The sequence below is a fragment of the Ailuropoda melanoleuca genome, chromosome 11, assembly GCF_002007445.2.
Source record: "Ailuropoda melanoleuca isolate Jingjing chromosome 11, ASM200744v2, whole genome shotgun sequence".
Lineage (NCBI taxonomy): Eukaryota > Metazoa > Chordata > Mammalia > Carnivora > Ursidae > Ailuropoda > Ailuropoda melanoleuca.
Genome location: NC_048228.1, coordinates 4,655,138 through 4,678,168, shown reverse-complemented (window position 1 = coordinate 4,678,168; position 23,031 = coordinate 4,655,138). Strand labels below are relative to the sequence as shown.

General features: G+C 43.5%; 1 long non-coding RNA gene across 1 annotated transcript in view; it reads right to left on the bottom strand.

Moving 5' to 3' along the window:
• LOC117804348 overlaps nucleotides 1-18,057 on the bottom strand; it is a 28,110-nt gene extending 10,053 nt beyond the window's left edge. The window contains exon 1 of the long non-coding RNA XR_004628689.1: nucleotides 17,972-18,057. This is a non-coding gene — a long non-coding RNA (uncharacterized LOC117804348). The remainder of the gene's footprint in view (nucleotides 1-17,971) is intronic.
• Between the last annotated feature and the right edge of the window lie 4,974 nt (nucleotides 18,058-23,031).

Sequence of the window (23,031 nt, the reverse complement as noted above, 5' to 3'; positions counted from 1 at the left end):
CTGCAATTATTTCTTCACCCCAGAAAATTCACACTTTTTATACATTCATGGGAGGATAAGATTACATAATCAAAATAGTTCAGAGGTAAGTTTAATGAAAAATGCATTATGCTCTGAAAGGTTTTTTTGTTTTGCTTTGTGGTACATAAAAACCTCCTCTTTGCTTTTCACACTTTATTTAAAAGGAAGTGAAACATACTACTGATTTCATCAGAAATGTCGGGTACCTCACTACATGACATAAAATTCAAGCGCAACTGGGCCTTTGGTTTTCCTGGTTTTAGGTGATTCTTTCAGTGTGCAATGAATAACTGAAGTTCACAATGAAATGAACACAATCTGACAAATGCAGTACACTATTCCTGAGAAGCTGAAGTTCTGTCACCAGTTTGGCTCAACTCAGTGCCCCGCATAAACTCACCTTAAGAGAACAGCCTATATCAAAGGATACGGTTTTCCTGGGTTTTGACCTTTGTATTAAAAACAAACAAACCAATCCTCCTCGAAGGTTCTCAAGAACATGTGGGTACTGTGGCCTACACCAGCACACAAGGAATAAAGAGGGAGCAGCTGCAACGTGTAGGTATTCTAGAACAGAAGTACTTCTGTTAGTTCCATCAGAATAACTGCCTCTGAGTCTTTGTTAATGCCCCTTTGACCTAGGAAATATTCTGGTTTATCTTGTTTTCTTGACACCAAAATCTGTTTTTTAAATTATTAAATATTAAGAAAAGTAAAAAAAAATCTACTTTCTACCTATTTTTATTTTTCATTGCTTCTTTCTAGACTCTCACTAGATGTCTTGATATTAAAATAAAGGAGTTTGTTTTATTGCTTTGCTTTCCTGGGCTTCGCCGGTATTGAGTTTTTACAAGTGGAGGGTTTGTGGCAACCCTGTGCCAAACATGTCTATTGGTGCTATTTTTCCAACAACATTTGCTCACTTTGTGTCTCTGGGTCACATTTTGGTCATTCTCGCAGTATTTTAAGCTTTTTCATTATTATTATATTTTTAAGGTGATCTGTGATCAGATGTTGCTCCTGTCATTATTTTGGGACGCCACACACCACATCCGTGTAAGATGGCAAACTTTACTGACCAATGTCGGGTGTGTCCTACTGCTCCACTGACCAGCTGTTCCCCTCTCTCCTCCTCAGGCCTCCCTGGTCCCCGAGACACCACAATATTGAAATCGGGCCAGCTAATAACCCTACGATGGCCTCTAAGTGTTCAGGTGAAAGGCAGAGCCCGCGTCTCTCACTTTAAATCAAAAGCTAGAATTGATTCAGCTCAGGGAGGAAAGCATGTTGAAAACTGAGACAGGCTGAAAGCGAGGCCTCTCCTGCCAAACAGCCAAGTTGTGCCTGCAAAGGAAGAGTTCTTGAAGGAAATTAAAAGTGCTACTCCAGTGAACATAGGGGTAAGAAAGCAAAACAGCCTTCGTGCTGAAATGGGAAAAGTTCTAGGGGTCTAGATAGAAGAGCAAACCAGCCCCAGCATTCCCTTCAGCCAAAGCGTCATCCAGAGCAAGGCCCTCACTCTCCAGTTCCTGAAGGCTGAGAGAGGGGACGGAGCTGCACTAGAAAGGTCTGAGGCCAGCACAGGTGGGTTCATGAGGTTTAAGGAAAGCCGTGTTCATCACAGGAGCGCACAAGGGGAAGCAGCAAGTGCTGACGCAAGAGCGGCGGCAAGCTCTCCAGAAGATCTAGCTCAGAGGATTCCCGACGGCGCCGACACGAAACAACAGATTTTCCACGTAAACTAAACACCTGCTGCTGGAAGGCTTACCTCGCTTTTCCATAGCTGGAGAGGAGAAGTCAGCCCCTGGCTTCCAACTTCAAAGGACAGGCTGCCTCCCCTGTTGGGGCCAATGCTCATTTGCCATGGTGCGAATTTTAGAACAATGCTGAAGAACTGGCTACATTTACTCTGCCTGTGCTCTATACATGGAACAACAAAGCCTGGATGACAGCACATCTGTTTACAACATGGTTTGCTGAATATTTTAAGCCCGCTGTTGAGGCCTACTGCTCAGGAAAAAAGATCCCTTCCAAAATAGTACTGTTCACCGACAACGCATATGGTGACCCAAGAGCTCTGATGGAGATGTACGAGGAGACTCACACATGCTCACAACGTCCATCCTGCAGCCCATGGATCAAGGAGTAATTTCAACTTCCAAGTCTTACTAGTTAAGAAACACATTTCATAAGGCGATAGCTGCCTTAGATACGAATTCCTCTGATGGATCTGGACAAAGTAAAGTGAAAACCTCTGGGAAGGATTCACCATCTAGATGCCATTAAAAACATTGATTCATGGAAAGAGGTCAAAATATCAACACGAACAGGAGTTTGGAAGAAATGGACTCCACCCTCATGGATGACTTTGAGGTGTTCAAGACTTCAGTGCGGGAAGGAACTGCAGGTGTGGTGGAAATAGCAAGAGAACTAGAATTAGAAGTGAAGCCTGAAGATGGGACCAAATCACTGCAATCTCATGATAAAACTTGAACAGATGAGGACTTGTTTCTTATGGACGAAACTCTTAAGAGAGAATCTGTTCCTGGTGAAGACTATTGAAATGACAACAAAGAATTCAGAATATTCCATAAACTTAGTTGATAAAGCAGTGGAAGTGTTCGAGGGGACAGAGTCCGACTTTGGAAGAAGTTCTCCTATGGGGAAAATGCTATCAAACAGCATCACATGCTAGAGAAATTTGTGAAAGGAGGAGTTGATCTATGCAGCAAACTTCATTGTTGTCTTGTTATAAAAAATCACCACGGCCACCCCAACCTTCAGCACCCACCACCCTGAGCAGTCTGCAGCCACTGCATATAGGTAAGACCCTCCACCAGCAAAAAGGTCATGACTCGCTGAAAGCTCAGATGATGGTTAGCATTTTTCAGCAGTATTTTTTAAGGTATGTACATTTTTTTAGACATAATGCTATTAACACATTTAATAGAGAAAAAATAGTGTAAACTTAACTTTCATACGCACCGGAAACAAAAACATTCATTTGACTCACTTTATTATGATACTCGCTTTCTTGCAGTGGTCTGGAACCAAAACTGCAAGCTCTCCAAGGTACACCTGTATTCCAGAGACAGGACTCCTGTCTCTCCTACATCTTTTTCCTCTGCTTCTTCGTCAGGAGGCATGGCTACCAGAACAGAGCGTAAATTTGTAATTCAATATTCTAAAGCCCTGCTTTGCTCCGGCAAATCAAAAACACCCCGTGTCACTCATTTCAATCATAACAAAATTTTTATATTTACCCCCAAGTTTCACTGTTTTATCATTTTAAAAAGTTATCTATAAAAGGCAAATTAAAAGCAAATTAAATTATTCAGAAAGGACACCACGTCAGGTGACCCATTTATGCACTCACAGCATTTATTCAGACTCTCCACTGAGCCAGGCCCTGCCCCACACAGTGAAGACAGGAACAGCACGGAGGCCCTGCCCTCGTGGGGCTTCCATTCCTGTAGGACACAGACAGCCACCAATACATGATCCTACCACCACTCTGGAGATGAGTGCTCTTAGGAAAAGAGAAGCTTGCAAAGGGGACGGAGAGTGGCATCTGGGCACCAAGGACAACTGCCGAGACCTCTGTGACCAAGTGGCATGTGGGCAGAGACCTGCTCTCCCACACCAGGTCAGACTGTGGATCTCTCGCATAACAACTGTGGGTAAGGCAAGAGTGGGGCACTTTCATCTACTTCGTTTTCAGTAACATTCAGTTCAAATTAATTTTGGATTTTAAGTGCAAGCATTTCACTAACAGAATTATCTTGGAGCCAGACATGGGGCTGCAGGATGGCAAGGTCCCCCTACGAGTTCTGCCAGCTCTGAGTCCAATGTGCCAGCCCTCGCGGCTCCAGCTCTGTGGGTCCCTCTTCTTGCTGCGCCCATGAACAAGTGTGTGGTGAGAGCCTGAAATAAATAAGTGTAAAATGGGTCAAGACCATCGCTTCTATTTCTGTTTTTAACTGAAGAAAATGTGCCCCATTTCCAGAGGCAGAGAGAGAAGGAGACATCTGAATAAAGACAAACTACGGTTTGTATTAAACACACATATGTCTGCGCATGTGTATGTAGACGTATAAATGTACCACACACCTATTCACATATATATATCCACACAAATGACTCACTTCCCTACGGTAACTCAGCCTTTTTACGATCATTACAGTGTAACTTTTACTGGTTGTAGGATGTATCTTTAAGAGGCCACAAGAGTTTTTTAAGGGATCGAATTAAAAATTAAGGGTTCAAAGATGATCAAGGCTCAGATTCAATTAACACTAATTTTAGAAGAATTTTCTACTGACTATGCATATTCAGTAAACTACTTAAGTTTTTGTTTTCTTTTTTCTACCGCGGCATCCCCAAGGAGTCATTATGTACAATCAGCTCTCTAATTCAGATTAGCGTGTCTAAGTACATATTGATGCAACAGAACACAGTGCTTCGAGAGGCTCCCCTGCTAGACACCATTAGGTGAAGCACGGGCCTGAGGAGGTGGACTGCTCAAACTGAATCCCCAGCACCGCCACTCGTTCCTTCAAGCAGCTTCACAGGTTAGAGGAATGCAGTATTTCAGAGGAGCACTGAATGAGGAGTAGGACTAACATTTCCTTCATTAGGTAAGATCCTAAGAAGCTACAGGTGACTTCCACAGTGCCCCTTAAACCACCAAATGCACACTGACGCAGAAGGAAGCCGCAGAAGGTCTGCTCTTTCTGATCTGTCTCACCTCCCCTTGCTTAGATGCTAAGAGGGGAAGAGCCATTTTAAAGTGAATGATTTGGGGTAAAATACTGAACACCATGCTAATGAATCTTTGAGGGGAAGTTGGGAGCTGGGTGCAGAGGAGGACGCTAATTTGTTTTTCTACTATGGGAATGATTTCCAACCAAACCTCAAATTGATGCAATAGAAGCATGACTAGTGAACTTCCGTGGAACCAGATACTTATGAAAGAACCATCACATTCAAGCATGTGTCCAGATGCAGAGAGGCAGCTCAATTTCACAAGTCTCAAGGATGGTGCTTAAAAGGACACATCATAGAAAGAAAAGAGCTGTGGGCTTCTTACAAGGGAAGTCCTCACATGTATGATCTATTCCCCTAGCTGTTACTCAATTAAATAATTAGTTAATTAAGACACCAGAACAACAAACTGAAGATTTCAAGGCGATCAATGGTAAATTACGTTTTTTTAATATAAAATGTGACCGTCTCTGTGGAATCAGACAGCAGCTTCTGACTTGTTCTCTGCATATTTGCTTTCTGCCACCCAAATTTTAAGAACTACATAAACGAAAACAGTATTTATTCTCTTCCCCCAAAACAACTAAGTTTACCTTTTTGGCTTGAAGGTGCATTACCCCACCACCCCTTCCCCTTTTATCCAGCCACATTCATTCACTCACAGCCATGCACACATGCTGGGCTGGCCTCTAGGGAAAGGGAAATCAGTAAGGTCTAGCACCTGCCCTGAGGAGCTCATGGTTTAGGGGACTAAAAAACACCAATAAAGAGACAAATTACAATATGCTATGACAAGGGTCCTCAGAGGGACACAGAAAGCAGTGCCCATTAAAAGCGAGCCAGCAGGACATGCTGTGCAGAAAGGGCGCATGGAGAAGTGACATCCGGGCTGGCCTCCAGAAAGAGACCGTCTGCCAGGCACAAAACCAGGAAGGGGCGGGAGCAGAGGAGGAGGCGGGGGCTGGGAGAGCGGGTGGGGCAGGTTGTATCTGTCCGTGAACACCTCCACCTCCACTTGCTCGCAGAGATGGGCGTTTTGAGTTAATGAATGCTTTATTAATAAAGGCAAATCCAGATGCCAAACAGAGAAGCATTCAGAGAGCTGGCTTGCACACAGGTTCTAGGACAAGGGAGGGCAAGGAAGGGCTTGCCCACTACAGAACAAGCATCTGCTTTGGTTAGGGTTATGCCCGCCAGGGTGGATCAAGTTTCAGTGTCAGCAGTAAATTTCTGAAGGAATAAAGTACAAGTTTAAATGTTACGCTCTGGATTTTTTTGAGGCAAGAATTATACCAAGAGCATGGTAGTGACCCAGATGTAAATAAAAAACAATGAACAAATGTCAAAGCACTCACTTCCCTAGTCTCCTAGACACACTGACCTTCACTTTCAAAGAAACTAGAATTGTGTGTGGACCACATTAAGTAATCATGCTAACAATGCTTTTAAAGAGCTAATGCTTTGGTTCTCTTACATGACATGTGTCATCATTTACAAGTGGCGTGGTAAACTAGCTCTTCTTTTGCTGGAATAAATTCCAGTCCATTCGTCATAAAGATTTATGTGTGAAGGAGTGACTATAAGCAAACCACCATTTAGTGGAGACAAAAACCTCAAAACAAACTGCAATAAAGCCATCAACGTTCTTTAAATTTCTTGCTTAATTTCCAGTTCTTAGCATTCACCCACTTCCCTATTAGATAAATATTTTAATTAGAATAAAGAGAATTTAAGAAAACTTATGTAGTGAGCACGTTTCCTTATTACTAAATTGTGTCTACTGAGTCTTCTTTCACACGAGCACGCTGGTGCCAGAAGGACATTGTATTTACAGAGGGTGAACAGCTAGTGACCAGTAAATGCTGTGACACCCTCATGGAATTACTAAAGTCCGGACGTTAACAAGACAAACTACCTAGACCCCACATCCTCGTGACATTAGTTCATACGAAATGAACAAGCAATTATTCCTTCAGAACAGAGGTCATCCAAGAACACAAGGTTCACAAATCCATGGCTCAAAACAGACTCTTCCTAAATATTGGAGCTGGTAGGATTTTTGAGGGTTTTGTTTTTTTTTTTTTTTTGGTTAATCTTAATATAACAGGAAACTAAAGAGAAGCTAAAATAATTTAAACTTGATAAAGGTACAGAAGGGGAGTATCCATGCATCTTTTTTCCTGGGGCTCATTATCCATATGGAAAGTAGCAAGACCATGTGAGTGGCCTAAGGCGTTCCTGTTTATCCTCTCAAAACAGTTTAATTTTCCTGGCCTACAAGGCTAAAAACAGCCTCTGACCTCATCATCAATTTTTATTAATCTCTAAAGACACACTGTGGATCAAAGCCAAATATATAAATTTATCTATGTAAGTTGTTACACACACACACACGTAACAGAGCGAGCGTGCACATGCACCATGTGTGTATATATATATAAATCCTCTACATAGTAAAAGGCTGACCATGCCTGCCCTTTCAAAAGCATCAGATGAGGACAGGCAGGTTTCGTATGCTGCTGCTTCTACCACATGGGACAGCCTCGAAGCTACTAAACGCTGACTTCTGCAGGGATTCAAACACATTTAGGATGAAGTATAACTAACATGTGAGGTATGTGAGGATTATGCCAAAATAAAGATAGAAATCTAAAGATACACAAAATAAACATAAGAATCTACAGGGTATTTTTTTCCTGGGGTGGGGTGTGTGTGGCTGTAATGAGCCGCCCACATGGAGTTAACATTTTCATCAGTGAGTCAATGAAAAGCCTTGTGGATGAAAATAAAAACACGCCAAGTGAAAAGCTGCCATTTTTGGAAGATCTTGTCAAAATTATGGCCTTGTGTTCTGATACTTCACTGATTCAGAAATCTTGTCCCAAATCCATCATTCCAAGGAGGTACCACCACCTGGGTTTGAAATGAGGCAAGAGCAATCCCTCAGAACCTCACAGATGCTTTGAGAAGTAGGACAGGATCAGGGTCAGGAAATGCTCCTTGGCAGGTAGAAGGTTAGACCAGCAGCCACTGAGGCACAGGTCCTACCAACAGCCACAGCATGCCCCTTCTGCCTCTCCAACCCTGTTACTCTCATCAGGAGTCATAAGTGGTTTCAGATCCATGCAGACAATCCTTCCTAAACACTGGCCTGTTCCTTGACCCACTCCTCTCTAATACCCTTGAACCATACTTCCACGAGCATCCCCAACCTGTCCAAGATGGCAACCATGAGCCACATGTGGATACTGAGCACCTGAACTGGTGTCTGGTCTGAATTAAGACATGCTGAAAGTATAAAATCCATATTGGATTTCAAAGACTTAGTACAAAATAAATGTAAAATATCTCAATAATTTTTGTACTGATTGCATGTTCACATATTTTAGATATATTGAGCTAATAGATCATTAAAATTAATTTCATTTGTTTCTTTTTACTTCTTTAAAACATGGCTTCTAAAACATTCAAAATTACACATGTGGCTCACATTACATTTCTATTGGACAGCACTATCCTAGGCCTTGATGTTAACTCCAACTGCATTCCTTCAATATCAAATTCAAGCATCCCTCTCTTTGACTATCCCTACTCCAACCATTCCTTTTTTTTTTTTTAAGAGACAAGTTGGGTGGTCAGAGGGAGAAGGGAGAGAGAATCCCAAGCAGGCTCCACACCCAGAGCAGAGCCCAACTCAGGGCTCTATCCCAAGACACTGAGATCATGACCTGAGATGAAATCAAGAGTCAAGAGTTGGACGCTTAACTGACTGAGCCACCCAGGCACCATTCCTGATCCTATTCCTTCAATCCCCCTGTTGCCATGGCCTCTCACTGCCCTCATCTTCCTTGTGCTTCCCTTTTGCTGCCCATCTGTCTTAGAGTATATGATCCTTCATCACACCAGCGCTCAGCTCCCTTGCCCCTTCCCCCGCCAGCATTCCCAGGGCAAAATCCCAATCCCAGGTTAAACCCTACTCTGCCCCCTCACAGCCTACATTTGGGCAGCAAAAAGCAGAACATTTTTGCTTGAACCAGCTGGGATAGGGCTTTTGTCCTCACCACTTCACTCATCCAGCTCATATCAAAGTCACCATTGACCTCCATGCTGCCAGATCCACAGTCAATTCTCAGTCTGCATCTTACTTGACCTTTAGCAGCATTTGACACAGAGGATCACTCTCTCTGCTTTGAAACGCATTCTTCCAGGAGACCTCGCTCTCCTGGCTTTCCTTCTCCGGTTGTTCCTTCCCATTCACCTTTGCTTTCTTCTCCTCCTTCCTCTTAACACCACAGCACTCCATGTTTGAACACCTCTCCCTATCCAAATCCCCCTTAAGGATTCCATGCATCCCAGAGCAAGTAAGAACCTTCTAAATGCTGAAAACACTAAGAAGTCTGGCTTGAGCCTAGGCCTCTCCTCTAGATTACAACTCATATATGTGACTGCCTAGTCAACACCTCCACTTGGCATGTTAGAGTTAACACGTCCAAAACACAACTCTTGCTTTCTCCTCACCCTTTCATCCCAACCTGCGGCTCCCACGGGCTTCTCAATCTCAGCAAAGAGAAGCTGCATTCTCCCAGCTGCTCAGTGCAAAAACATTGGCATCCACCCCAACTCCTCGTATTTGCACACAACCTGTCAGCTCTTCCTCTGAAACACATCCAGCATCTGACCGTTTCTCACCACCCTGGTCCAGGCCACCATCAGCCCTCGTGACAGTCTCCTCACTAGTCTCCTTACTTCCATCCCTACAGCCCTAAACCTAAGGGATCAGCGAACTTCTCCTTAAAGGGCCAGATAGTAAATATTTTCAGCTCTGGGGGCCAGATGGTCTCTGTCGCAACCACTCAACTTGGCTGTTGCAGCTCAAAAGCAGACTCAGACAATATGCAAACGAATGACTGTGGCTCTATTCCAGTAAAACTAGAACTTAAATGGACACTGCAATTTGAATTACGTATAATTTTCATGTACCACAAATTATTATTCATCTTATTTTTTTCAACCATTTAGAAATATAAAAAACATCTTAGTTTGCTGGCTGCACATGAACAGGTGGCTGGCTGGATTGGGCCTTCGGGGGATGGTCTGCCAACCCCTGCCCTAAACTGTTCTCTGCACTGCATTCAGAGTGATCCCTTAAATCATGGTGTCTTTCTGCTCAACAATTCTCAGATGGCTTCCTTTCTCATTCACTAAAATCAGAAGACTTCACCATGCCCCGTCAGACCCCGTGGGACATGGCCCCGATACCTCATCCTACTGTTCTCACCAAACCCACTCACAGCAGCCAGACTGGCCTCCTTGCTATTCTCCTTGCTTCTCTTCTGCTACTGCCAAACCCACATCCACCCACCTGGGGGCCTTTGCTTCCGCTTTCCCTCTGCTTGGAATACTCTCACTCCAGATACTACCTGGATCACTGTGTCACTTCCTTCAAATCACCTTACCAGACACCTGCTCAAGTCACACTTTCTCAAACAGCAGACACCTGCACACCCCTGGGCCAACATCCAGGAACCCTCCCAATGATTCACTTAGCTTCACTGCTCTTCATCACACTTAGTAGCATCAACATTTCTGTGTTGGTGGAGAAATAAACAGATTAGACTGTTGTTTAAAAGAGAAAATCGCATGGTGTGAAGAGCATGCACCCGGAGGCAGGTCACCGGGGTTGGAAGACCAGCAGCACGTCCTGCTGTGTGACACTGAGCACTTAACTGCTACCTCTCTGTACCTTGGTGTCCTCACCTGCAAAACAAGGAAAACAAGAGCACCTACTTCCTCATTGCTCTGAGGACTAACTAGTGAATAAATGTTGTCACATATAATCACTCAATTACTGTTATTTGTTTTTTGTTTATTGGCTGTAACCCCTCCCCACCCAACCAGAAAATAAGCTTTTTGAGGGGAATGGCCTTCTTTTGTTTACTGCTTTATTCCTGGTAACTAGGACAGCACCTGCTACTAGGCATTCCATAAATACTGAACGAATGAGTAAGTGTTCAAATTTAAGTCATTTGAGGGTAGACAACACTCCACCGCCCACTCCATCAGCACCTAGGTATCAGGGAGAACTAAAGTTCTCTCCAAACCCACCACAGAATAAGAAATTAAAAACCTCCTATTCCAGGGGCGCCTGGGTGGCACAGCAGTTAAGCGTCTGCCTTCGGCTCAGGGCGTGATCCCGGCGTTATGGGATTGAGCCCCAACATCAGGCTCCTTCGCTATGAGCCTGCTTCTTCCTCTCCCACTCCCCCTGCCTGTGTTCCCTCTCTCGCTGGCTGTCTCTATCTCTGTCGAATAAATAAATAAAATCTTTAAAAAAAAAAAAAACTCCTATTCCAGGTGGGTTTGTTTGCTGATGGTTCCTTCTCCCTGTGGAGAAGCAACAATCTGCTACCCTGAAGGGAGGCGCTCCTGTTGCGCTCTGAGCAGCAATGCATCACCTCCTAGGAAACCTCCTACAACCGAATGCCGTGCTACATGCGTTGAGGGTTACATGCTCAGGTCTCTCACCAGATGAGAGAAGAAACAGACTTCAGGGCCAGTCAGGTTCAAATTATGCACAGAAAACGGCAACTCACTACCTAGGAGCACTTCTCTATGGGTCTGACAATATTTCCTGGACACAAACACCGAAGCCCACTTATTCAAAGTAGCTTACACTGAACTGGCTTCTTCCGAAAACAAACAGTATCTCCCCAAATAACTGACGTCTTCCCCAAGCAAAAAGATGATAAAAACATTTCTCTCTACCCATCGTACACATGCATCACTCATAGTGCATCACAGGTTCGTGAATTTGGCATTTCTGCTAGGAGGGATGGCGTTCTGATCTACAGATGGCATGACGATGAGTTAAAGTACTTCTGGGTTCTATCACTTTGTGCCATCGTCTTTAATGTGGAGATACCTACGTACGTCCCAGTGTGGCACGGGCTTTTTCTGATGAGAGCCCTACTTTCTTTAAAATAAACAGGGATAAGGTCACCTACCATTAAGCAAAGTAGAAAACCACTCTCCTAAACCTCTAAGATGTTTCACTGTGAAATAGAAAATGAACATCTTCAACGCTGGTTCTACCAAGCAGAAAACAAATGAGTGAGACGTTAAGTGATAAAAACATAGCTACATCAACTGGCATCTAGCTGAGCTACAGAACTGCCCACCGGCAGTGCAGTAATGCCAGAAAATCTTGAGCATGGATGAGTAAACGATTCCGAGTAAGGGTAAGAAACTGGGGACTAAGGAGTGGATGTATCCCAAGAGGTCCAGGTGAATTGGCACGGACCTCCCAAAGTCTCTTCTCTGCACTGCTCAGGCCTCCTGCTAAGAGTGCCGTGACCTGAACGAGTTCACGGGGCTCCCTGGGCGAAGGTTCTTCTAAGTGGTAAGACCTGAGCTAAGTTTTTTTCTGCTACCCCTGTGGTTGTTTTTTTAAATTCTACACTTGGTTGGTCATTAAGGTCACTGTGACATAAACAGCACAGAAGACCTGCATGAGCCAAGCAGGCACACATCCCGTATCTCAATACTGCACTGCATACGGTGGCAAAACCCGAAAAATCAGGATGATAGCACTCTAATACTGTATTTAGCTGATGATCCTAAATAACACTTTGTCAGCTTTTGTGATCCTAGCACAAAACCACATGCCTTGTGATATACCAGCTGGGCTGTGGTAATGCCCTTGACTGGAGACTTAAAAGCTTTGGTTGGGACATAACTTTGATGTATCATATTTCCATTTCAAACTGCAGTGATTATCCCTGGATTTGGCATCACAAAAAGTACTACCAAAATTAGATTATGGCTAGTTAATAAGAGTCCCCCCTCCCCTTTGGTGCCATCCACGAGTGAGGCTAGTCTCCTCTCTGCTTCTGTGCAAGATCGAAAAGCCATGGCTGTTTGGTTTACAGGATGCAGGCATAAGAACCATCTGCTTGGTCTGGTGTTTCTTTAATTAAAACTTTAATTACAGATATATCTCTGCACAGATACGTGCAGTCTATCAGCTCCTGTTCTTAATTACCTGTGCTAATGAGAACGGAAAGAGCGAGTGTTTGCTGAGCGTCTACTACGTGCAAAGCTCCTCTGCGCCAGATGCTGTAACAGGTCCGCGAACAGGCAAAACCACGTCAAACAGCCCGGCCCAAGCTCCAACCCTCCCTACCAGTCCTCCTTGCCACCGTAACGAGAGCAGTCGAACAATCACCCAGGTCTCTCCTTGGAAAAATGAAGGGCGAAAAGGGGTAAACCACTCGAAAGGACCAGCACAAGAGAGAGGGAAAGGACTGGATGATCAAACCCGAATAACCAAAGTTCTGAGGTAGACACGTGTGCTCTCTGTCATCGTGCGGGGTATCTGCGTACCCACGTGAAGATGTACTTGAAGTGGAAAGTCTGGTCTAAATCCCAGGACTCTGAAGCATGTCACACAGTCCACGGTAACCAGGGCCACAGTTTCCCAGGGAAACAAGCAGCACAAACGAGAAGGAACAGGAGGGGTTTCCCATGATCTCCTGACTGTGCAGCCACGCGGTTGCCGCGGCTCCCCCTCTAACTCCCTCTCTGGCTGGAGCCGACTGCCGCTGAAGACGGCAAAACCCTCTCCTCATTCCCAGAGCAGGTTTCCCGGTGTCCACAACACCCGAAGAAGGGCTAACGTCCGTCAGCACGGCTCCTGCAGAGGCCAGATGGGGGCCGTGAGGAGGCCCCTGGGTCACCCCCAAAGCACTCCGCTGCGGAAGCTGTTCACGGGAGGGGGGCACCAACGTAGAAGGGCTGGATGCTTTCCTACCGTCTCTCGAGGCAGACAGTGAGTGGCACACACACACAGGTGTTCCAGCATCTGCTCTGCTCCCCTCATCAGTGTGACGAAGGGGGAAGCACCCCGAGCAGCACGTCTGGACCCACGGAGCACCCTGAGGAAGGGCCTGCCCTCTCAGGAGCAAAGTGAGGTGTCCAACCAAGACGGCCTCACAGCCCAGCTCTAAAAACTGTGCAGCAAACACACTAAAAGCCTGATACCAGTGCCTCGAGAACGGTCAAGCCCATCCTACTGTCCCACATTCCACCCTATTCAACGAATCACCAATGAAAGCTGAAAGTGTTCAGGCTAATGAGGGGTAATGCCTACTCCTCCAAAAGATCGATACGAAGACAAATTAGGAAATGTCGATGTGAACACCTACTTCGTGCTAGGCCTCCTGGAGCATTTCAAGTGCTCTGGGGTCCAAGGACAGACACACCCAGAGGGATCTGGCCCACGGATGCAGACAAAGAAAAAGAGGAAGGATGGGAGAAAGATGAGTTGGGAGCTAGAGGAAAGAAGGCAGGGGGAGGGGGGAGCATACAAGATGGGGAAAAAAAAGAAGTGAGAGAGGAAGAAGGTGGAGCCCCCTAACTATATTCAGTTCCGTGACTAACTTCAAACCTGGTTTTGGGGATGGTCAGGTGCCCATTCCAGAGGACTATATTCTACGGAGTGGATGGCTGGGATTTTTCCCACAGAAGGGGTACTGATTATAGGTGGCTGAATTACTAAAATGGCCCACTAAGGCCCATTTAACTGGCAGTGTAGCTAACTACAGAATTAATAGTACTGGCCCATGTTCTGGAAGCACAGGTCTATATGTGCACCAATTATTTACATTTTCTTCTGTTTATAACATAAACTTCCTGTATTTCTGAACCTACTGATTCTACCAGAATGGCCAGATCAGAGCCATTCTGATGACGTGGCCAGAGCTCCATATTTTAAAGCTGTACAGTGATCCTGGGTGTGCAGTCAAGATGGAGGAAGCCACTGCTACGGAGCCCCTCTACATGCCACATGGAAGATGGAGCCTTCCCAGCAGTGGTGGCAGCAGGTCACTGGAGGCCTAAGTCAGGGCTGCTAATGGTTAAGGGACAATAATGCACACGGCTGAGTCCCCTGCAACCGAATGGCAAAACAATTTCCTATCAGGGGTCCAGCCACGTTTGCCAGTAAAATAAGGACGCAGATGCCAGGAGAAGGACAGCACCTGGACTTAAGTCCCAGTTCCATTATTTCCTAAGAGTATGATCCTATGAGGGCTGATTTAACCACCTGATCATCAGTGTTCTCAGGTGCAAAACAGGGTGAACACACTACTCACCTCGTAGATAAATTTAGATAATTAAAATGTATAGAAAGCACCTGGAAAACTGTGTGACCCCCAACAGCGACTTCCTTCCACTTCTTCAACTTAGGAGGAAGCACTGAAGCCTCATACAGTTTTCTGACTCCTTGGGAGCCAGCGGAGCAGTGAGAGATGGGGTGTCTCTCCCATGGGTCTCTTCTTGTATCTCCACAGCAAAAAACCACTAACATGAAAGCGTTAAGTGCTCTTACTCATCTAAGCTTTTCTTCCTAAAAGGTTAGGAGCCCCGATTTACCTTTACACACCTGAACTTGCATCTGCCTCAGAGGCGCCCAATAACCGTAAGCATCCCAGTCCCTCTCCCCTAAGCACTCCTGGCTCTCTCAGACGTCAGGGGACTAACGGGAAAGCTGTCTGAAGCTTCATTTCCTTCGAGGTGTGTGCCCTCTTCAGAATTCTGTGTCACTGAAACCCCACCCTGCCTGGGTCTCTCCTGGTGTGCAGGATCTGGCCGGGATGCCAAAGCCACTGCTGCCCCACTTGTCACCCCTGCTCTAACTACTTCACAGACATCCACCCCCAAAGACGCACCCATGACCCGCTTGAGCAGGGGGCTGTTCTTATCAGCTCCATTTTAAAGAGGAGGAAACTGTGGCACAGAGAGGTCAAACCACTTGCAAGGGGCCAAGGTGGGAGGTGGCCCTGGACCCCAGGCGACCTGGTTGCAGAGCCCATGCTCCTGGCCATTCACCACAGACTTCACTACACCTGCCTCTCAGTGTGACAGTCACAGCTGTAAACAGCACAGCCACAGGATGAAGTTTAATTTCAAAAGCACCTTCCTTCTGGGTTCCCACTGGGTCCAGCATTCAGTGTTTCATTTATCCTGCCAACAACCCTAAAAAGTAAGTAGGAGACATAACAATAGTCTACATTTTATATAGGATAAAACTGAAGCCGAATCCGTGAAATGTTTTATAAACTCTTATATTTTTAAACTGAACTGATTTCCGTGTTTTTAATCACATCAACATGTAAGTCTTTTGAAGTCTTTCTATTCCAGTTCTTTAGTTTTGTAGAACTACCTTAGGAGATCCAAATGGCACATCCAGATACCCTGCTAGTTAAAAGCAGGTTTTTCTGACGCCCAGACTAAGTTTTCTCTGAATCATACTTACAAAACCTACATCCATGTGGCTTACAACTTACCAGAATCCCTACATACGAACCAAGTAAACAGCGGTTCTTGAAAGTTAAGTAATAAATATGTCCATACACTAAGTCTCTTAGAAAAATTAAGTTCGCTTAAAATGCACTAAGCAGACACTTTAAAGAAAACCTAAGTGACCTAATTGCAAAATAAAATAGCACAATAAAAACATTTCTCTAGTGCACCTATTTATGTCTCTTCAGCGCCTGCTGGACTTAGGAGTAAAGTAGCTGACTATCTCTAGAAGCCATGGGAGCCTACGGGGAAGATGTCAAGAGGCCCTGATTCTGTCAACAGGGAGCCTGTGACTCTCTGGAGGCCATCAGCCTGCCCCCCTCAGGCACTGGGTGGCTACACGGTGTGCTTCGCAAGAGGAGGGGAGCACACTCTGTGCGCTATTCCTTCCGGGCGGGGAGGATAACAACATCGGAGGAACACATCATGGGTGGGATCTGGAAAATATTCCTACACAACTCTGAAGCATTCTCATTTAAACAAAACAACAAAAAAATCCCTTAAAATTCAAGGCAACAATAAGTTGCTCGTAACTATCGGGACATTCATTCCATGTACTTTCTGGCTTTGTAATCATAGGATCTGTATTTCTCAGCTCTTGGTATTTTGCAATTCTGTGAAAAGATAGCCAAGGTCAAAGGCAGTTTTCCAGGTATGTAAGTACAACAGACAAAAACAAGCTAATAAGCCTGAGGACGTGTTCACGAGAGTTCCAATCTCCACTGAACAGCTCACTACAACTAATTTTAATTTGTGGTTCTAATGAATGACATAAACTTTTATAGGTATCAACAAAGCTCAGAGAGGACTTAAATCCATTTCAGTGCTCATTTAGCAGCTTCAGCTGTGTGCAATTAAAGCATCAGCATTAAATGTTAGAGAATAAAATAATGAGACACTTAAAAAATAATCTGCGCTTCAGCAGGCCACGCTAAGAAATTCCACACAACTTTTTTTTAAGGAACATGATTTCTTAGGAATATCCTGCCAGTTCAAAGAACTAACTCAAGTTTGATTTTTGTTTTCAGACTCTGGTTTGTTTTGCTTTTGAATAAGAATTTTCTGAAAAGCAGAATACAATTAAAAATGTCTAAACAACAGTCACAAAATAGCACATGTCATAAAGCAATCAGGTATGCAGACCACTGCAGGTGACTACCCAGGCTTCAGCAGAGACAAAAGCACATTTCTGACCATGTTAAAAATGTTGCTTGTTATTAACTTATGCCTCAAATAAAGAAATAAATATTAAAGGAGGGGAAAGGTACTTTCTGGGGAAAAGACGACTTTCTTATCTTCTAGTCCATACATGGAATTAAGGGGCTCAACTCTCTGTTCCAATAATACTTGAGAATATAAAATGTAATCTGAGGTTGTAGAACGTGGCAGCTAAGACTGCTAAACTCAAGTTGCCACTATTTCTGAAAGAAAGAGGAGGTAATCTGCACAGGAAGGGGTGCGTGCTGACAGGGAGGGGGTATGTGTGGAAGGAGGTGGTGGTGGCTGGCTGCTGTGCGTGTGAGTTACGTGTGATCAGCAAGGTAATCTAGCTGTTGCAAAACATGAACAGAAAAGGAGATCTATTGTATGGGGAAATGCACTCGCTAAACTTAAATTTTAAAAGGATGAAAACACAGATTACACTTTATTTTAAAAACTGAAATGAATTTTAATACAGAAAATGAAGACAGCATTTTGCAAATTTATCGCTCAAAGGGGTATCTCTATTTGAGGAAATCAGCGTGTTACACTTTGAGAGATGAAATGTTACAGCTTGTACACCAAAATTAAAAAATGAAATTAAATTAAAAAATGAAATGGTTACCAAGGTAATGCAGGTCAGGGGATCAAAGGTGAAGGGTCACACATTATTAAAAAGAAATCCAAAAGGACGGCTGCATCATGATCTCTGCAAAACAAAGGAGCTCTAGTAAGTAAAACTAGTATCTCTGAGAGTTTAAAATCAAGTTCTTGAAAAGAAGACTCCCCTGTAATTGAACACAAGTCATTTCTGATTCCGTGTAGAGCCATTTTTATTTAGGTACAAAACCAAATTTCAATTACCTGTTACCAAAAAATTTTTGTAAAAATTTAACCACACAATCATATTAAAACCCAAAATATCTCCAATTATAAGTGGCTGAGAAGTACTGACATTTCCACTGGACCCCACACCCTGTTTTCTGGAAATGACAGTGTTTGATAAGTTGCCAATATATCAGAAATCTAATTTGGTCACAGTGTGGTGAGTTTCTTCCTCTCCTCAAGGAATGAGTTCCAAAATTGAGTTTTTGCAAATTTGTTTCATTTGAAGTAGCTGCATAAAATTTCCATTATTGGAACATTTAGTATAACAATGTTCTAGAAGACAGCAATAAAGTGATACATGATAAAATAAACTGTGTAACTCTATCTATTAAGATCTGTTCTCACATTCAACTCTAACTGCACAGAGGGGAGAAAAGACATTTTAAGCAAAATAATTTGCAGTTCTACTGGAATTACACAGAATTAATAGAAGCTTGACAAGAGGAATCTCTGACAATGAAAAGTATCTGAAAGGTTAGGCTTCAATTTCTAGTTATTATTTACTCAAGTTCCTCATTAACAAATTAGAATAGTTTGCTTTAAAAAAGACAAAAAGAGCTAAGGTTTTGTTTTGCAACACAAAGCTGCCATCTAAATCACGACAAACATACTTAACTTTGCAGCAACAGCAAGCCTAACAATTAACAGTTACAGCAAATTAATTTCCATATTCCTTTCACTATTAAAGGAAGTGTTCACAATCGTGATACAGTAATCTTTAGTCTGCTCTCTAAAACCAAACTGGAGCAGGCTACATTCCCTGATTTCAGGACCCACAGTCTCCAGCACTTACTGGACCGCAGGCTCTAAGGGGCAGTGCAAATGAGCGCTCAAGGGTGAGAGGGTAAATGGGAACATAACTGGCACCACGGGGAGCAAAATAGGACCTGATTTAAGTACCATCCTTCTTCCAGGCCCCTAGTTGTGTTCCTTCCCACAGTATCCAACATCAGAGTTTACCTTGTTAAAATCAAATTCCAAAAATACTTATATATTAAAATATAGATAACTGCCCAAAAGGAGTTTATTAAAAGGAACAGCATATTCTTTCTGATGGCTTAGAGCAATCAATAAACAAACTCTATAAACGTCAGATTTCTGTTCCCCCGATTAGGTTTTGTTAAAAATAACTTGCAGAGCTTCATGCACCAGATACAAGTGTGTTAGTGCCTTAAGGCCACGGTTCTAAAAACATGATTTCTTTTTTTAAGTTCCACAGCTACTGAAAAGTAAACTAGCATTTCATTTCTCTGGAATGCTCATCTCACGTAAAGTCTGTCACATACGTATTTGTTGCTGGGAGGCATGCAAGCAATTGGGAGCGCTACAGCAGGAATCGATAGCCCATCAAAAAAAGGCGCATGTGGTTTCAGCAGCACCGGTGCCCACACCGCCCCCGCTGGTCTGCAGGAGGAGGCAAGGAGCCAGCATACCGGTAGTCAAGTTGTGTTTTACTAAAAGATTTTCTATTAAAATAAGGAAAAGGGTATCAACTCAGATCTAAGTATCTACACATACCCCTTCATTACCAAAACACATGTACTTGGGGCACCTGGGTGGCACAGCGGTTAAGCGTCTGCCTTCGGCTCAGGGCGTGATCCCGGCGTTATGGGTTCGGAGCCCCACATCAGGCTCCTCCACTATGAGCCTGCTTCTTCCTCTCCCACTCCCCCTGCTTGTGTTCCCTCTCTCACTGACTGTCTCTATCTCTGTCGAATAAATAAATAAAATCTTAAAAAAAAAAACAAACACATGTACTTACTAGATAATCTCTTCCTAAAACAAGAGGATAGAGCACCTATAGAGGCTTTTTCTAAAGTCTTTTAAATCACTTCTAAAATTCACCAACTCACAAAAATATGTTAGCCCAAATGCTGTACCAGTTTAACCCCTGCCAAAAGTTGCAGAGACACCAACCCATTCCAACATGACAGCAGCCCACGTAGTAAGGAATCGCTCTCACTACAACCAAGCAAATTCCCACAGGATTCCATGGAAACGATAATAATCTAAGTAAAAAACACACACAAACAGAACTCTCCCCAAGTTCTGACAAACAAGTGGCTCGAGTAATTGTGCCAACAAATAACACTGTAGGTGATTCAAGAAAATCTACGAATAATTTTGCTATCTGGGGTGGAGGAAAGTAAAGGCCAGCAGGAATTAGTACGTCCCTAATATTCAAGGGTCCTGGAATATAATTTAATGCCTAAAAGGAGGGCTCGGGGACAGGGGAAACCTAGGGAGAACTTCAACCATGAGTTTTCGCCAGAGCCCTTTCACTGATAACAGGCATTTGGAACATACATATCTTTTCCCACAGAAACAATATGGCAACTGTCTACTTAACCTGAAATCTGTTGAAGCGATAGGTTGGCTCTGAATTCTAGAAGCTATGGGACCCGCTTAGCTTTTTATTTTTTTTTTCCCAAAGGACTGACCCAAGCTGAAACTTGATGTATACAAAAGATTTTCCTAGCTCCCTTCCTGGGCCCCAGATGGAGCGGCTCAGAAACCAAATTACCATATTCAGGTCTCCTCCAGGAGCCCCGTTTTCTTCCCTAAGTCCAGGCACTGGTTGACTATATATGGACTGAATTCATACATACCAGTGCATGCAAAGACTAAGGAGGCTTCTTCAACCCAAAACATATCCCTCGCTGTTAGAACTGGCATTTTTACATCAACGGGCACATAAGCTCATCTACTGCAAGACAGTCCCCTGTCAAAATGATGACCAGTCACTGAATTAAACAAGAAATGATCAAAAATCCTACTAACCCCCCAGAACTTTAGGGGCATAACTAACAAGCATGCTATCCTCAATCTAAACTGGAGAACTATGCTGCCGTAGTGCAGACTGATCAAATCACGGAAATACTCAACCAAGCTTCACTGTCACGAGACCATCATGTCATCAGAGTTCCAATGAAGAACACTTTTCCAGGGAAATCCTCACCCAAGTAAGCTCTCAATGTCATGTCTGGATCACTTTTTATGAGGACGTTTTCCAACACATTCAATTTGTATTCTAGGTTAGTTTGTTTTTGTTTTTGTTTTTTGCCAAGGGCCTGCCAGCATTTATAAGCACAGAGAATTGGTTCATTTCTCAACTAAACAGACACAGGACAAAGAAAATCATTTCTAATGAGGTTAAATCATGACACAAATGCTGCCATGTTTACCTCAAGCATATTACTTACAAAACAAAATACACGCGAGAACCAAAAAGAAATGAAAAATAAACAGCTGAGAAAACTCAGAGAGTCAGAAAGCTAGGAGACACCCAGAAATGAACATTACAATAGAACCCTATCTATCCCACCACTTCTTTACCAAATGTCTAATAACTCAACAATATGATGCTCAACAGAAACTAACCTCAGCAAGTGTATTCAGATGTGGAAAAGAGAAATGTCCAGACAGAAGTTTATTACAGTGAGAGGCCAAAAAAATTTTGTTTACCTATAAGTATAAATAAATAAAATCACCACTATGTCATTCAATAAAACAGACTAGAATAAAATGCACTTGAGCTAAGTATATCCTTCAGTTAAGTGGGGATTTATTCCTATTACCCTTTTATGATAGAATTTGTTAGAAATACCATCTACTGAAAAACTAAAATAAAAGCATTTGGTCCTCCGTGCCCCTCCAACAACCGTTACCACCTCTACCATTTCTTTAACCTTTCTAGAAATGCATCTCTGCCAAGCTTCTCAAAGATAGTCTGTTCTAAGATACATGTCTTTTTCTCAAAACTTTCTATCAATGACAGAGCAACCTACAGTTACAATCATCACATTACTTCCACTAGTCCTCAGAAAGAAAACAAAAGCTAAAAGCTACAGGTTAAATACCTTCCTACCTATGATTTTATCCTCAACAATATCATTTTTTTGGCCTAACAGCTTCAAAGATTCCACAAAAGGATGAAGAAAGAGAGTGGGAGGAAGGGACAGCAGAGAGCCCCCAGGAACTTTTCAGAGTGATGAACACGTTCCTTACGGCAGAGGGGGGCTGGCCGCGCGGCGTGTGCGTGTGCACACTTAGCACCATACACTCTAAGTGCCGTTTGTTATATGCCAATTATATCTCAAAAAAGCCACTTCAGAATGAGGGGGCACACAAGACAGAGACTCTGCCCTCCCCAGCACCCTCTGAGCCACGTGGCCAGGCTGCAGTCCCCATGCAGAGAAAACGGGGAGTCACGGGGGAGTGACGGAGAGCCGTTCTTGCTGAGCCACTGAACCCCAACTCCAGAACCACATTTTCTAAATCGAAAATCAGGGCACTCTGACAAAGTTTCTCTGAGACAACAAAATCAGCTTTAGACAACATACTCCTGGCTTTGCAAATGATATGTAAATTCACCAAATATTCTCATTTTTTTCGTCAGATTTTAAATTTATATTACGTCAACTTGTCGTAGCCAAGACCCATTCCTTTCCGGTACTATCCCACTAGGGGAAAAGAATAACACAACATATGCCAAATTGCCCCAAAATACAAATTTACAAAAAATAAAACAAAAGGAGAACAGATCCGTCCACTGTATATTTTGCTTGTATATTTATGCGCAGGCCCATGCTTTTTAACTGCTCTGTGGCTTCCTGCACGGTCAGGATCATCATCACCTTTCCCATCTCTTCTCAAACTTCAGCTGAATAAGAAAGAATCCCCTACGTAAACCGAGTCATTGTAAAAACCGTTTCCCAAGTCCTGCCACTAGGAGATGACGACTGAGCATATCAAAAGAGGAACTGAGGCCTGCAGTTTTGGTAAAACCACCAGGTG